The sequence below is a fragment of the Larus michahellis genome, chromosome 3 (assembly GCF_964199755.1).
Source record: "Larus michahellis chromosome 3, bLarMic1.1, whole genome shotgun sequence".
NCBI classification, from domain to species: Eukaryota; Metazoa; Chordata; class Aves; order Charadriiformes; family Laridae; genus Larus; species Larus michahellis.
This window is the reverse complement of record NC_133898.1, coordinates 123304492-123320840: the sequence shown is the minus strand read 5'-3', so window position 1 is coordinate 123320840 and position 16349 is coordinate 123304492. Positions and strand designations below refer to the sequence as shown.

The window sequence follows — 16349 nt, the reverse complement described above, 5'->3', positions numbered from 1 at the left end:
CCAACTCATTGCAACAGCTACCCCATTTTGCTTTCTTTTACTTCCATTAGGCAAAAAAACCCCCAGGATGCCCCAGGCAACTCAACCAGTGGAAAAGGTAGACAGCAGTGAGCCAGGCGGGAGGGGAGGAGGAAGCAAACAGTGCGTGGCCGATGTGCCGCCGCGTTGCTCCGTGTCTCACCACTGCAAACACGGGTCAAACCCATGTTTGACCACTGCACAAAACCCACCTGCTGCTCGCTTAGTTTAGCACTGCTCGGCCCCGCTCTATGTCAGCGGGGTCCTTCCGTATGTCTACAGGTCCTTCCCTTCCTCATGGGGATGGTGTAAGATCTCTCTGGTGGGTTCAGCTCATATAAGGTGCCTCAGGCTTCTGCTCCTCACCTCACCCTCCACCTCACCCAGCCTTCAGGCTTAGAAGAAGAAAGTGTCATTAGAGACCATAATGACATCTCCGTCAGAAGAATTTCCCCCCTTCCCAGGAAGGTTCCCCATAGGAAATCTGTAGCTGATTTTCAACCCAATTTTGTGCAAGGGGGAGCTCTCTCACACCAGAGGACGCAATCACAAAAGCTTAATGGAAGCACAGCAAAAAAAAATAATTTAAAACGCAGGAAGGAGAGCGAGGAGAGACAGTCCTTAGCTGTGGAAACTTTGGGTTCATTTTCCAATTTTACTATAGGATGCAGCAGACGAATCCAGGGCTATTATTTATTGAGAAATGTCCCATGTGCACGGCAGGGCTTTGCACACAAATGAGACAGTGTCTGCTCCAAGCCGAGACACAAACAGTTTGACATCTGAATACACCAGAGACAAGCTCTCCGTGAAGTGGTGTGGATATTTTCAGAGATCATTGCTAGAAGTCTTCAGGGAAATGGGGTGTTGGCAGGCAGAAGGCGTTTCATTGAGAGAGGCATTTCTTACTGAATACATAACACAAAGGAGTTTCAACAGTAACCGGGACACAAAATGGGTGGGCAGAAGACAGATTTGGGAAAAATGTAAAATATGAGTATGAAGTTATTAACAGAGGGAAGTCAGGAAAGAAACTTAAGGAACTATAAACAGAGAGCAGAACTGAAGGAGAGACTGGAGAAGTTAGTACGACAAAACCGAAGTGGTGGCTGATGCTGATCTCAGAGCTCAATTCAGATGTGCTGTCACCCACAAACCAAGTGTGTGATGGGTGAACACCACAACACCTCCATGACAACAGGCTGGTAGTCTTAGCTATTCATGAAGCTGTAACAGCCATGGACAGGGTACCACATGGGAACATGGATCCCATCAAGAGGCCCAGTACAGTTTAGAACCCCCCTGGAGACCAGGATTTCATCGGCATCCCCTATATTTAAATGAAGAGTAGGGGGAGGGTGGCCTGAGAGCCCTCCATCACCACTTGGCCCACAGTGGATCTGCCCATCTTGAAGCAGTTAGCCAGTGACCAGGAGGTGTCAGGGGTTGCAAAACTCTACAGTGCAGCAAGTACGCTCTTGAGCCCACATTTGGCTTCTTCAAACATCAGGTGAGGATGGTGATGGCAAAAGCATCCACGCCTCTACTCTGGGCCTTGATGCCTGTCTACACAAAAGAGCTCTGTGCCAAGCGCTGGTCACCCCATCTCCTGGAATTAATGCAGTCCCACCAGCCTGAGCTTGTCTCCATGCCCAGACCTTTGGTGAACTGTGGGCAAAGAAACCCCAACGACAAGGACTCCAGGGAAGCTATCTAAGCTCACCCTTTCCTCAGGGGAAACAAGGTGCAAGAGGCCAAACATCAGTTTGTGGGTGGTCTCCACAGCCCTGTTGAGCAGAATTAGTGCTATTTGGTGCCCCACAGTGCACCTTAGCAAAACCTGGAGTGGTGAGTTGGGTGGAACAGCAAGTACCACCTGCACAAGCAGGAACAGAGAACCGAATTATGAGTGATGGTGCACTGCTGATGGGTTAATATCACCCATGTGAGACAGACAAAAGGACAGTGTGCAGCTTCCTGGAGCTCTGCCAGCGCAAAAGGAGAAGTTTGTGGGATAACCTCATCTCAGTACCCTTCAAAATGAGTGTGCAAGGATACACATCGCCCTGGCCAGACCCCAGCTGCTGCAAAACACCTTCTCCCCAAACAGTAACCTACAAAAGTGAGGAGCCTCAGCCCAACACCGCTGAGTCACGGATCCCCTCCAACTGCCCACAGGGGACTGCCACAACAGTATGGCCAGCATGATCATCAGCCCTGACCCAACAACGTTACAGGGAGGTGGAGACATGATTCCTGATGTCCATGCCAGGATCGGGTTTGTTTATGGAGAGAGCAAAACCCTTTCCACTTTGGAAGTACAGGGTACTTGCGTCAAAGGGAAACGCTGTGTGAGGTTAAGCTGTTTTGCCCAAGGTCGCAGAGGCCAGCAGTGCGACGAGCTAGCAAGGGCCAGAAATTACATGCCAACTCCTGGCCTCCAAGTCAGACCACCCACTTCTCCTTGCCAACCCTCTGAAAAGTAATGCCCTGAAATAGTTGGATTTGACAGGCCCTGACGTGGTGCCAACGTGTGGAAAAGTGGGGGCAGCCCCCTGCCAGCCACCACCATCCACGGAGGACTCACTGTTTACAGGATGCACTACCAACAACCTCACCTCTTTAACCCCATCACTCTGAAACTAAAGCACAGGAAAAGAGAATGGGAAATTCTTCTCTCAGCAGTGAACTCCCTTGGAAATGCACGTAGTCTTAGCTCCCATTTGAATTTGGCCGATGCGTTTATTAGCCATAATGCATACAAATGCATTTTGCTGGAGAAATGCAGCACAAACAATTAGCTCATCAGGCTGCAGTGGAATGGGCTATACCATTAAGTTCCCTCAATTAGTGATTCAGCTCTGGCTGCGCGGTGCACTCAGGCTCCCCCAGCTTACCTCATCATCTCCAGGACTCTAAGGCTGCTGCCACGAGTATGGGGCTTCAACCTGAAGAGCTGCTTCCTTCCTACTTTTAAGCAACCCATGAAACAAAGGGTGGAAAATCTCACAAACCGACCTCCGGCCATCAGCCCATCTCAGTGAGTTGTGTACTACAGGCTTTGCAGGGAACTGTTCTTTAGGGTAAAACAAAGGCCATGTTCTTTCCTGTCTATATTTCATCAGCAAAGGCTGCACATCACAGAGGGACCTTTTGTTTATTTGGCTGGGCTCTTCCTTCCTTTGGGAGAAAAAACTTTGATTGATACCGGCAATTCCTAAATGTCAATACGTTCTTTCAAATGCACGGTCCACTTCAGTGTCAATACAGGGAATTGTATTCAATATTAATGAATATTGGCGCGCGAACATGTGCACACACACAGTGACGATGCAAACCTGATGGCATGAAGCTTTGAATAAAGGTGTCATGGAAAAGAATATGTCAATATTTAATAGGGAGAGAAATTGTTACGGGTCTTGTATCTTCCTGCTACATCAGGAAGACCTAAAATGCATTACAACCCAAGAGTGACCTTCCTCCTCCTCCTGGTACAGGCAGGACAGGATGTGTGGAGGAGGGAGAAGATGGGAGGAAGGCTTCTGGGTCACCAAGAGGCAGGGAAAGGAGAGTTTTTTACTCTTCGGAGGGTGAGAACAACCTGGGCATCACTGCTGTGTAAGGCAGCAGAAGACAGCAACTAGGCTGAACGCGTCGTCCTTATGCAGAGTTTGTGACCAGAACTGCATGAGAGTAAAGTAAAACAAAAAAAAAAGGGAAAAGAAGGGTAATGAGTTGTACAGATCAGAGCTCTTGGGCTAAAAATATCCATGCTGGGGGGTGGGGGGTGGGGCGGAAGGGAACAGAAAGGGTATACAGAAGACAAATGGATACGAGAAGGATTTTATACTTCATCTGACAAGCAGATCCAACCATATCATTCAATACATCCAACGGGAACAGGGCATTTGACAGGAACGGGGCTTTCTATGAGCCAGAAACATCAAAAGCATGGACCCTAAAGCAGGCACATGTGCTAACACGAGAAAGACTCAGGCAAGACATCTTAAGGTCATGCAAAAGTCACTTGCATTTTTGATTTCACAAAAGGATTTGATCAATAATCAGACGCATCCTTCCCTCTTCCTGGAATACATTAAATTACATAAAGGACCGAGACGTTGTGGGGAAGTCGGGTCGTAGTGCAAGGTGGGGGGACCCACAGCATAGATGGACTCCTGCAACGAGAACCCACCTCTCTCCTTAATCAAAATACAATCACTGAATATGAAGACTGGCACAGCCAGTATGGCAGTGATAAAATTGGAACTTCTCCTGCACTGCCAGCTTCATGTTTGCCCAAGAATGTTTAGTTTTTAATACAGCACTTTTTCAGACTCTCAAAAGATATGGTCCAAAAAATTGAAATCATTGCCATACTGCCAGCTGTAATAATCCCAGATTGTCGTGTCAAACCAGGACACAGATATATCTCCAGTCTAGCAGTAGTTTGTGTTTTCTGTTGAGCTCTAGATCTTGGTGTATGATGACTACAGGGCGAGGGAGGTGATTCTGCCCCTCTACTCTGCTCTCCTGAGACCCCACCCGGAGTACTGCGTCCAGCTCTGGAGCCCTCAGCACAGGAAGGACATGGACCTGTTGGAACGGATCGAGAGGAGGGCCGCGAAGATGATCAAAGGGCTGGAGCAGCTCTGCTGTGAGGACAGGCTGAGAGAGTTGGGGTTGTTCAGCCTGGAGAAGAGAAGGCTCCGAGGAGGCCTTATAGCAGCCTTCCAGTACCTAAAGGGGGCTCCAGGAAGGATGGGGGGACTCTTTATCAGGGAGTGTAATGATAGGACATGGGGTAATGGCCTCAAACTGAAGGAGGGTAGATTTAGATTGGATATTAGGAAGAAATTCTTTATGGTAAGGGTGGTGAGACACTGGAACAGGTTGCCCAAAGAAGCTGTGGATGCCCCATCCCTGGAAGCGTTCAAGGCCAGGCTGGATGGGGCTCTGAGCAGCCTGGTCTAGTGGGAGGTGTTGGAACTGGATGATCTTTAAGGTCCCTTCCAACCCGAACCATTCTGTGATTCTGTGATTCTCTATGAATAACAAGGAATATGACTCATTAGTGCTTTGGTTGGGAAGAAGTCAGTAACGGAAAGGCTCAAACCCCAGAAGATAAACACCTGAGCTTTAGTTTCGGGGTGCATTTGTAGTAGCACAACAAACAGTATCTTTGTTTTTAATCCCCTGTGTGTGTCAAAAGGATTTTTTCATCATTTTTAACAATCTAAAATTTAGCAGACCTACTCTGGCAGAAGAAGGGCTCCCAGTTTCAGCAACTGCACCAGGGTATCTATGGAAAGCAATGTTTGCTCATTTGTGCTTAGAATTAATGTATGGATCCTACATTAAATGCATATAGTTTTAACGAGTTCTATAACGTCTTTCCCTCTAAGACAGATCTTTTGCTTTAGTTGACTATTTGTAATATTGAGGGAAAATGGCAATTTTAAGGTTGGTCACAACTCGTGTAGCTGGGGCAAGGCTATCGCTTTAGAGAATTAGTTTAAAATAAAGCGCCTTTTGTCAGACACTCTTATATGACCTCAGGGGCTAAGCCCCCCCAAATCTAGAGTTAATAAGTAGCTTAAATAGACGTAATGAAATGCAAAGCAGGCTAGTTCTATGTGAAAGCACCAAAGTTGCCCATAGGAAGCATGAACCAAAACCCACGTGTGCGCTCAGCTCCCACCACCCCGACTCAAGCCAATGCCAAAGCTCCCTGATTTCAGACGGGCGAATCCTGCCCTCAGTTTTTATTTAAGCAGCAAGATTTCTGTACTTGCTGGGCACAGAAAGAAATGAAATAGAGACGAGGAGCTCTCCTAATATATGCACAGCACGGCTCATTCCTCATTTTACGGCTGTGCAACTGGAAGCGAAGAAAGTTCTTTTGAGGCCCAGCAAAAATCTTCCATTCCCTCTCATTTTGGGGCTTATTTTGGGCTGTGGAAAACATGGCCAAGGAGCTTGGCTGAACGAACACCTTCAAGCGCTTTCTGATCCTGCCACGGCACTGCCTCCGCAGACCTCAAAATCCCTTCATGCATCATTTATAAATAATCCTATCCATTGCAAAAGGCGGCGAGCATCGCCTCGGTTACACGCTGGGAGCACACTGACCAGCTCCTGGCCTTCCACGTTGACCTGGCGGTTAACTCGGAGCTGCTGCTTGCCTGGAGCGCTCTCCTCCACGCTCCATTTCACACGGAGAGTACAGAGAGCCGAGAGCTTTCGCTCGGGTTCGCCCTTCCCTTTTTTTCATTTCTAGCGCGCGGGGTGGGAAGGAGGATGACTGAGATTCGGGTTCGCGAGCCAGGCCGTGAGCAAGCGTATTCCCGCAGCGCCGCAGGAGCATATGCAAGTGAAAATGAGATGGTGAGGGATGTGACAAGGCATTTTTACCCAGAGCAGCTCCTTCCGAGTACATCCACGTGCCTGCTGCATGGTTTTGCTTCTGCTTCTTTGAGCGAGCCGTCCTACCGCTACGCTAGCTGCCGTGCGCCTGTATTTACAAGGCAAACTTCACAGGACGGTAAAAGTCAGCGTTGGAAGAGACAAAACAGGAGAGGACACGCTGCCTGTTTCTCAGCCTGCTCTTGGGTAATTTTAGTACTTTCCTTGAGCACCTAGGTGGCACGACGACTTCAAACTGTGGCCACCACTGTTAGCACAAAGAATTAAGTACATAAACAACATTAGCTGTAATAGCGTTATAATGTACGTAACCTCTTACAAGGGAATTGGAAATTTAAGCTGATGTCTTCTTTTGCAGCAGAGGTAGGAAGCCAAGACAACACGTTAGGTGGTGAAAGTTAGAAGGGAAAAAGAACGATTTTTTTCAGACACTTACTGCAGAGTGCCTACGATATTCTACAATAATAAGCAGAAAATACAGACTTTATTTCCCTTCGGAATTCAAATGCTTGTACATCAACAGGGCACCTCTAATATCTAAGTAATAAGCATAGCTGCTCTGTAAGGACACTATTGAAACTCAAATTCCCTCAATACAATTTCAGATTGAGAGTGTGAGCTCAGGGAAGAAGAACTTTATTACATTTCATAAGGTTCTCTTAAGCATTTTCTGAATTTAAAGCTAAAACCACAATCTCCAGTGGGAGAAAGTGCTGCACACTTCTTCTTTAAATCTGCATTCATTAATCGGATACACTGCCACTGGACAAAGTAAAAATGCTTTTATTATTCCTGCAGACCTTGAACATTATATTGAAGAGTTCACGGAGGCTGAGAACAATGACTGTGCAGTATGTATTTATAATGCAACTATTAAGATTTTCTGATTTGTTTGCTTCACTACATATAACGCACCAGCAAAGCTGATAAGAATTGTATGTTTTCCCTTTCTTCTTGATAGCCGATTATACCAGGCACGCCTGGGCAAAAACCATTTGCTACACTGCTTGAAGAATCCAGGTACAGTAGAATTTGCTGGCCATGAGGTTATGAGATATGGCAGCGAGCTGCACCGGTGAAATGGGCGCCCGCGCAGCAGCAATTGAAGAGTTAATGTTTTTTAGTTGTCACTGGATGAGTGCAATATTGCTGTATCTTCTCAAAGTTTAAGATTAAACAAGTTAGGAGTTCAAAGCAAACAAACTCCCTAATCAAACAGCAGACGCCCTGCGAGGATTCTCTAAATAAATACTACTGCATTTCATACCACTACCTCCCATCGCACTGAACCTCTTTATTTGTTTATGGTATCCCTGGTTCAAATGGCAGAACCTCCAGATCCAATTTAAAATGCTGAAGAGGTCACTTAGAATTGTTGACTGAACCCGGATCAAACCATAAAAGAGACTTTGTAATGAAATAAATATTTACTAATCAGATTATCTACCCAGAGCAACAATCTTTGTTGGTAGGCTGCCATTTATTACGCTTTCAATCCACCCCGTGGCTTCTAATAAGCTGCGTTTTCATGTTTTTCTTAATATAGAACCGCTTGTCATTCAGCGTCGTACAATGCGCCGTTGTGCTCCGGCAGAGACGCGATGCCCGGGGCGAGGCGAAGGCTGATGGCGACGCCGCGGAGCCGCTCGGCTCTTGCTCTCTCTGCTTTCTCCCTGACGTGCCGGGGGCGGTGGGCAGAAGCCAGCAGCAGCGGCAGCGGCTCAGCGCCGGTGTTCGCCAGGACCCCCAGCTCCCTGCAGCGTGTGTCGGCAGAGGTCAGGGCTCCGTATGAAAAAACATCTCAACGAAAAAAAATCTGTTAGGTCGTTTTAGAGATGCAAAGGGAAAATTGAGAGACTCCTACCTGCGTGAGGATGCCAGTGTTATTATCCACACGTGGCAGGCACAGGCTGTTAATTAGGAAAATGAATAAGAAAAAAGGTTTCACGAGGTGCACGGGTAATGATCCAGGTGCTGCTAAGTATAAAATATGCTGAGAAAAACGAGCCCTCGCAGAGTTTGAGAAGATGGCTTATCAAAAACACACAGTTGCGCTGACAAAACACACACATCTGCTTTGCCAGTACAATTAAGATGCCTGCGCTCATGAAATAGGGACTGGGATAAATAAGTGCTTGGCTGCGCATCTTTCTGGTTATTGCTGTAAGAAAATACCTAATATTCAGTGTCGGTACCACATCCCCAGCGAATGCACACGTCTATTACACCGCTGCTCACTTGAGTTGGGAGATGCAAAACAGGCCACCTGCAAACGTCTAAAGTCACAGACCTGCTAGAAAAATATTCCCTACCCATCACTGCCTACCCAGACAACTTACTATTTTACACATCCACGATGAGTAGTTTCACAGAAATTTCCTACATTTCTAAATCTTAAATCTGCGGACTTTAATACTGCCTCGTAAACCAGCTACAGATTCAGTAACGCAGGCTGAAGGCTATAACTATGTCCTTAACTCACAGCCACAAGCTCATCAGCGGTTAATCCACCCTATCAAAAGTGCGACAGTACGTTGACAAAATTAGAAATACAAGTTTGTTATTTTAATGAGTCACTGACATCTGCTGCTTATTCTTAGTTTGCAGTCGTACTCCCTGGCTCTGACATCACGGCGCGTGCGATTTTCATTTCGTTACTGCTCTTAGCACTGGCTCAGTCCTTTAGATTACTTTGACAGCATTTCTCCTCATTCATTATTTAACAATAACTTTTGCTTACCAAGCACATTTCAACACAACTAACTAAACTAAAAGCATGTCCTAATCCTTAATGAAGTCCAAATGCCTCTCCTGGGAGGCAGGTAAGTATCATCATCATTTTCTGGATGGGAAAGCAGATATTAAGTAATTTGCCAAGGTCATGCAGCCTGTCTGTGGCACAGCTTGGAAAAAAACCGCTCCCAGGAGCCCTGACTATCTGTCCCTAGGTGTAAGTACCAACCTTCACCAGCAAAGGCTGCTCCACATCCAGGGCAAAGGCGCAGGGAGAGACCGTGAAGGCATGAACAGGCATCGCAACCAACGTCCTTAGCAGACTGCACCAGGACAGGCAGCAAATTAAAACCAGAACATGAGGTTTTTGTCCCATCCCTGATGAGTTTAGAGCAAAGGCACAAAGAAGAAGGTCCTGCAGTGGGGTCACCTCATCACCAGAAGGCTGTGAGCCTCCACAGTTGGCTGATGACAATGTTCGTTATCAGATAATGCCGAAACAACAGCAGCCCAGTGTCCTGCTTGGGAGACCAAAGGTCCTGAGATACTAACAGCGGATTATTTTTTTTAAGCCCCACATTTCTCAGTCTCTTTTCAACTCCATGTTTTTAACAATGATGTTATTTAACACATGCCAGTATGAATAAGTTTATTCTTTTTTCTGATCTGCTCCTATAAAAGGAGCTTGTGTTACACTGACTGCCTATAATTCATTAAGCCAAATTCCCTTCCATCTGGAGGCTTATACAGTTGTTGAAAAGCTGTCACTATAACCTATTGTCACTGCAACTTTTTATGAACCAACCTACATTTTTATGTCAAAATTTATCTCAACAATTTTGCAGTACTTACTTTCAATTATTTCTATATCATCAGCCTTTAGGTAATGCAGCGTTCAAGATAATGCACTGGGATAAACTTCTCTCTCTGGCTCTGCTCATACTGAAAATAAATACGGTTTTGTATTTTAACAAGAGCTACACAGAAGGAGACACAGCTTCACGTGCACATCCCAGTGGACGCACAAACCGATGGCATTTATTGATTCCACCCACCCCCAAATAAAACAACCATAAATAAACGCAATGGCCTACATTAGAAAGAAAGAATGGCTATAAAAAGGGAATTCTTCTCAATGAAAAAAAATGAAATTAGGCTGTCCTTATTTTGTTTTTACAAGAAAAAGGCACATACACATGCAAATGCCCCATGTTCCAAAGCAGAGATAAATACAACCGTGCACAGAGGTAACAAGGCAAAAGACCAACAGCAGCTGCTTTATTACTCTCAAGCCACGATTTACAGAAAGACACGCTCACACGCTCTCCTCCTCGCATCCCACCCTCTGCCAGACCCACCTGAACTGTAAAAGGAAATTAAAAATCCACCGTGGCAAGGAGTCAAAGCATCCTCAGTTCTGGCCAACTTGGGAAGGAGACGGAGTGCCTTATTGCCTAAAATTCCCGTGAACAGCACATGCTACTTAGTCCTACAACTCTGTAATAAAGTCCTTCAGACCACCTTTTCCTGACCTTTCATAATGGCTTTACAACAGATTATGGCCCTGCCTATACTAGAGGGTTGTACTGGCATAAGCCGTACCAATATGACCAGTACTAATTCTGCAACTAAGAGAAAGCCAGAACATTAACACACAAACTAGAAACAGCTTAAAAATATAGATGATGGGTAGAAAAAGAGGTTTTGGCATGCCATTCTATCACAACATTAGCCAAGGGTGTATCTGCGTTCGTAATATGGATTCATACCAGCATCACTATGTTTTCTAATAAAATAAAAATCACAATCTGAACTGGAGTGGTTGGATCAGTAAGATTTAAGTGTTGACTAAGCCCTTGAATTAAAATAATTTCAAAAGTGGGGGGAGAAATACCAGCATTTTTCGAAAGCTCGGTGTTGTCCAACTGAAATAGTTTAAAAGGCAGGACTGGAAAAGGAAGTGTCAGTTTTGGAAGCGACAAAGATCAACGCGTCTCCAATATGGTATATCTGGCAAACTGCTGTGCAGTAAAATAAAGCGAGACACGTAACTGCTGAAGCAGTCTCGGGCCAAAACTCACAATTCTTACTCATCTGTCTAATTGAAACGATGGAGAGAAACTGAGCTGGGTAGGAACAGTAGGCCTTGGCTCAGGCGAAATATATATCTGTATGTTCTGTTGGTAGCTCGACTGCAGACCGTACGAGTAATTTAAGATTTTATCTCTTTGGTAGAAGTACGCGTGTTTGGGTGGGGAACTGAAACAGATGGAATAAAAGCAATGGCTGTCAGGTCTTATGTTCATAAGACTATCTTTCTGAATATAGACACAGACACCCTCCCTATGTATCGTATCGCATTTTCTTCTTGTAGCACCTATCAGCCTCTGAGCTGTGGATCAAGGATGTACCTTGTGAAGTCCTAGAGATGAACAGCAGCAGGGTGGCCTTGTGTCCCTGCATCTTAACTGAAAGGGAAGAGGAGGGCTGTTTAATCAAATTCTCTCGACCGACTGTTATAAAACGGTGGAACAACCTGCAAGGAAAATGCCAAAGCCCAGTGGCTCATATCTTATTAAACTAAACTAGTCTGGACCAACACTGCAGGGTCCCATTTTATCAGAAATGGGAACAGATATGCCTTAAATCTACGTATCAGCGATATCAGGCTCTCGTGCTTGCCATGGTATTGGCTATGCGTTCAAAGGCCTTTCACCTTGTGCTGACTTGGGCTTAATTGCCGTATTTTTGGATCCACTTTAAATAATAAACCTAGAGTAGTCATTTCAAGGACTGATTCAGCTACCGAAAAACCAGGTGGGACTGTGTTTGTAGTCATGCACGGTACCAGCACTGTGCACACCCCCCTCTTTTGGCCTTGAGACAGTTCCCCCGCTGGGCAGACTCCCCCTCTCTACTCTAGATCTTGGCACTGGCCATGCCATGGGTCTGCTTGGTTTTTGCACTGAAAGGAATAGGAATAGGGAAGGAAAAATATCTCAGTGATTTCAAAAGTGCATCCTCCCTGTTTCTGTGTTTGGGACCGAATTGCTCTCAGTCACAGTCGTTTCTTCACCTTTTAGCCATGTAGTAATCCAAAGAAGAGCATCCTCGAAGTGGCGCAAGCCTATTTTTCTCCTTCTGTCTTCATCCAGAGAAATCTCTAGCCAGGATATTCTGAGCATTTTTCTTACCTTCTTCTTGACATGCTGTAGCTTGCATGCTGTGGTCTCCTTTCAGGTCCAATTTTCATAACTCAGATTAACAACAAAACTGAGAGGATGCCGACAGGAGGAAGAGAAACAAACAGATTAGATCATCTATTTAATATCCTCCTGGTGAGCTCACCAGGTCTGAAATAACAGTGTTTTGTAACAGGTATAATCTTGATTTAAAAGCTGCAAACTGTGTTCTCCATCAGAGATAAGTTCATGGTTCAATCTGGCACCACGGAAGGTGGATCTTGTATGGAGCACGCGGCCAGGAAGCCGATAGGAGAGATGTATAATTGCTCTCTGTTAATATAGGGGGTAAACACAATACGAGGTTTGCTCAGTAATAAATGGCCGTGACCTGTCAGTGAACACACCGGCAGAAAAACGAAATTCTGAAAGGCCTTCCTTAAAACAGCGACAGGGATCAAAACTCCGCCTGGTCTTTCGGTAGTGCTTCATACGTTCATGAATCTACTTCAAATGGCGTGATTCCATGCAATTTCAAGAGTTTAGATTCAAAGAGCAGAAAGAACCTTTCTAGTTGTACATCTTATGGGGGGGAAAAAATCTTGTCCTTTAGAACACTTTTAGATCCGTTTGTGTATAAATAAATGCAGGTCCATGACCAAGAAAGCAAATCTCTTTAAATGGTTTAATACTCTTAAATGCCGCAGGAACCTCAGCTTGGATGTGACATGGCTACAGGCTGGCACAACAGGCATATTTAGGATTATTCCTCAGGGCTTTTCCTGCTAGGTCATCTCACCGCAGATTTTTTGCATAGTTTAAAATAAAAAGACATTACAGAAATCTTCTTTTAATTAGGGTAACTGATGTTCTGTGACCACAAAACCCACAGGTTTCTAAAGAATATGCAGACCTTTTTAGATGCATAAGGGAAAAAAATCCAGCAGAGGAGTTACATGTGCTCTCGAGGGAAGGTCCTTTCTGGCAATTTAACTTCAAAAATGCAAGATCAAGACCTTAAAGAAACATGAGGAAGCCATCACTCACAGCCTTCTCAATGGAGCAACCTTATCTCCAAAAATATACGATTATTCTGCAATATCTGAAGGGGATATTCAAAGGAAATAGAACAGAAAGATTTGAAAAATTATTTTCTTTTGCTTTAAAGATGGGAAGATCAGAAACAGTGAGGATTTCTGGGATGACCCCTGAAGGACAGGAGCTGAAGTGGGAGCTTCTTTTGCTACGAAGAGAGAATCCCGCTCCTCTGACAGTTCAGACGGTCCGTAGAAAATGAAAGGTCTGTTATGAAATGGATGCTTGCCTTTGGCACTAGATTGAGTGGCTCCTCTATGTGTCCTCCACAACTGCCAAGCGGAGCTGCAGTCCTCTTGGGGATGCTGGATCTTGGAAGGAGAAAAAACTGATGAAATGAAGGCGAGGATTTAGAGGAGCACCGCTTTCTTGATATGTGATGGCCACACATCAGGTTCTGGATGTTTTGAGAGAGTATTAATTACAGATTTTTTATCCCTTGTATCCTGTCTTCAGTGGCTACTGAAGGGTGCAGAAGTCCAGGGTCCTCTGCCAGTAGGCTCTGTTAACACCTCTAGTCTTTAGTGAGCCCAAGGTCTCTAGGAAGCTGCAGTTCAGCCTCTGCTCTGATGACCAAAATCTAACCTTGTCTTTTGGCTAAGCCTGTGGAATAGGCTGTCCTTTGTTGCCCTGAGTTTCAACTTCATTCCATGCAACCCATTACAATCCCCATTGCAATCAGGCAGCTAAAATCAACTGCCACCAGCCAAACAGATCATGAAGCGCTAACTGCAGTGAGCGCCCAGAAGGCAAACCTTCTGCTTGAAAGTCTCTCATGATTAGGCATAACCCCACTTCATTCACACGCAAGGGAAAATGCTACGAGATTTAATTAGGAGACAGGAATGGAGTGAATTCAGGAGGCTGGCAACAGCTAGCGTCACGTTTCATGTAGTTTGAAGAGACTATTCCCTGTGATGTGTCTCCACAGACTACCTGCGGCAGGAAGGCTGAGTTGGAGGAGCGGATATTTTCCTATAAATACCCCAACAGCCCAGAACGGATGAACTTGCAGGATGGGACAAGATTTCTCCAACTGGTTTCCAAGAGGACAAGCTGCCCAGTAGAAACTTGCCTGAAATGGGAGCATATCCTGCATTTTCAGAGGAGCGCCCTTCCGTCTTCCCCTTTCACAAGAAACTTTCCAGCAGAAAGGTGTAATAAACATGATTAACGCTAATTTTTGTTATTACTAGGAGGAGGTTATGAAAAGAAATGTCTTTCGCATAGGCTTGTGAGCTAACCAGTCTCCTTCTCAGTCGCAACTCAAAGAGCTCAGAGCTATTCATCTTCAGGGCATACCATAAACCCCATCAATTTGTCAGGTAGTTTCCACAGGCACCTCAAGCATGTTGAAGCTTGGTTAATCACTGCTGCTGAAGAACTCTCCTCCCTTCTCCTGTTTGGATGGAATTTGTCATTGTTTTTGCTTTATTGTTGTTTTCTTTGCTACAGATTTTGCTTGTGATGCCTGCTGGGGTGCTTCAAACATTGAAGACATTTTTTAAAATGCTGAAAGGAAACTAATAATCATAAATAAATAATTCTTTAATTTCTCCAAGGAGTTGTCCAGCAAAAAGAGAGAAATCGCTGAAGTAGTTCAAAAGTACAAAATAAGACAGGAGGAAGAAAAATGCTTTCCAGAATCTCCCTTCAGGCTTTTTTTCAATGACCCATTGCAAGAAAACCAGAGAAACAACAAGGGGAAGAGAAATCTGATTTTTCACTTATACTGCGGAAGTGATCTACCCAAGTCAAAATTTAGACTTGTTGTATATGATGGAAAACAAACCGAACCCCAAGATCCCTTCTGGCTTTTGCCTTTACAGACTATGTTTGCAGCCAAGGCACCGACAGGACAAAGCCACTGTGGATCTGAGGGGAAAATAAAGCAACCAAAATACAGAGATGCTGCCTTCAAACGCCCTCTAACATAAAGGTGATACAAACCATCTATTATTATTACTCCATTTTACCTGTTATTCAGCACAGGTTTCATGTTCTCTAAATTCCGCATCTATCACTGTAAACTCACCCCCCAAAAAAGCATGTCAAGTAAAAATAGTCCCTTGCTAGGAGACTTCTACTACTGCCCATCATGCAGGGGGACATCTGTTTACTTCCCTGCTTGAGGATGAGCAAGGATAGGACGTGGGTTAAGCTGAAGAGGCATTAAAGAGCCAGTGACATGAAATGTAAGCATACTTCTCTTTGATAGCTGTAGGCTGTCGTAATTTTTTTTTTTTTAGATTGTGCCTTAAGATTTTGGTTAACATATCTTACATTCCATGTAATGTGGATTTTATGGCGCTCAACTTCCATCAGCAAGGATTTTTTTACACATATAACAACTTGAGTTATGCTTGGTATACATTAACCAGTACTTGTCATTCCAGTTTAATTTTTCCGCATCAATCCTCTGGTTTCTTACCCAACTGACAGCACAGGCATACAGTAAAACTGAAAGGGGAAGACCTTTGGGCTGACACAAAATAGAAGCAAACCAGAACCATAACCAGCTCTACAAAGGCCAAACTGAAATGAGAATTTAATGGAGTTTTTTGAAATTACATTGAATTCTTCTACACGGGACTAAGGTTATACACAGATGACCACAAGCAATTGAGTTACTGTAAAATAACAAGTAATAACCAAGCTGGAGTAACATATCATGTGTTTTCTCTTAGTGTGCCCCTCTGGAGAAGCAAAATGAGCTTAAGCCACATGTGTACATTTGAGACTTAAGTTAACGTGTTTTTCTTTAGAAGTGAGGCAGGTTATAAGGCGGCACACAGGCCGTTACTGTAGCTGAGCTGACAAAAAACACCTCACCGCATCACGGTGGTGCTGCCCACTGTGATCAGGGGGGCACAGCACTGCTCAGACCCAAAGCGG

At 44.8% G+C, this 16349-nt stretch overlaps 1 protein-coding gene across 9 annotated transcripts in view; it reads right to left on the bottom strand.

Annotated features, from left to right (window-relative positions):
* KLHL29 (kelch like family member 29) overlaps positions 1-16349 on the bottom strand; it is a 403126-nt gene that overhangs the window by 184480 nt on the left and 202297 nt on the right. Inside the window, exon 2 of one of the 9 annotated variants that reach the window (XM_074581956.1) lies at positions 10536-10631. The exons of the other annotated variants lie outside the window; for them this stretch is intronic. The gene's annotated coding sequence lies outside the window, so the exon portion shown is untranslated. The remainder of the gene's footprint in view (positions 1-10535; positions 10632-16349) is intronic. 9 annotated transcript variants of the gene reach the window in all.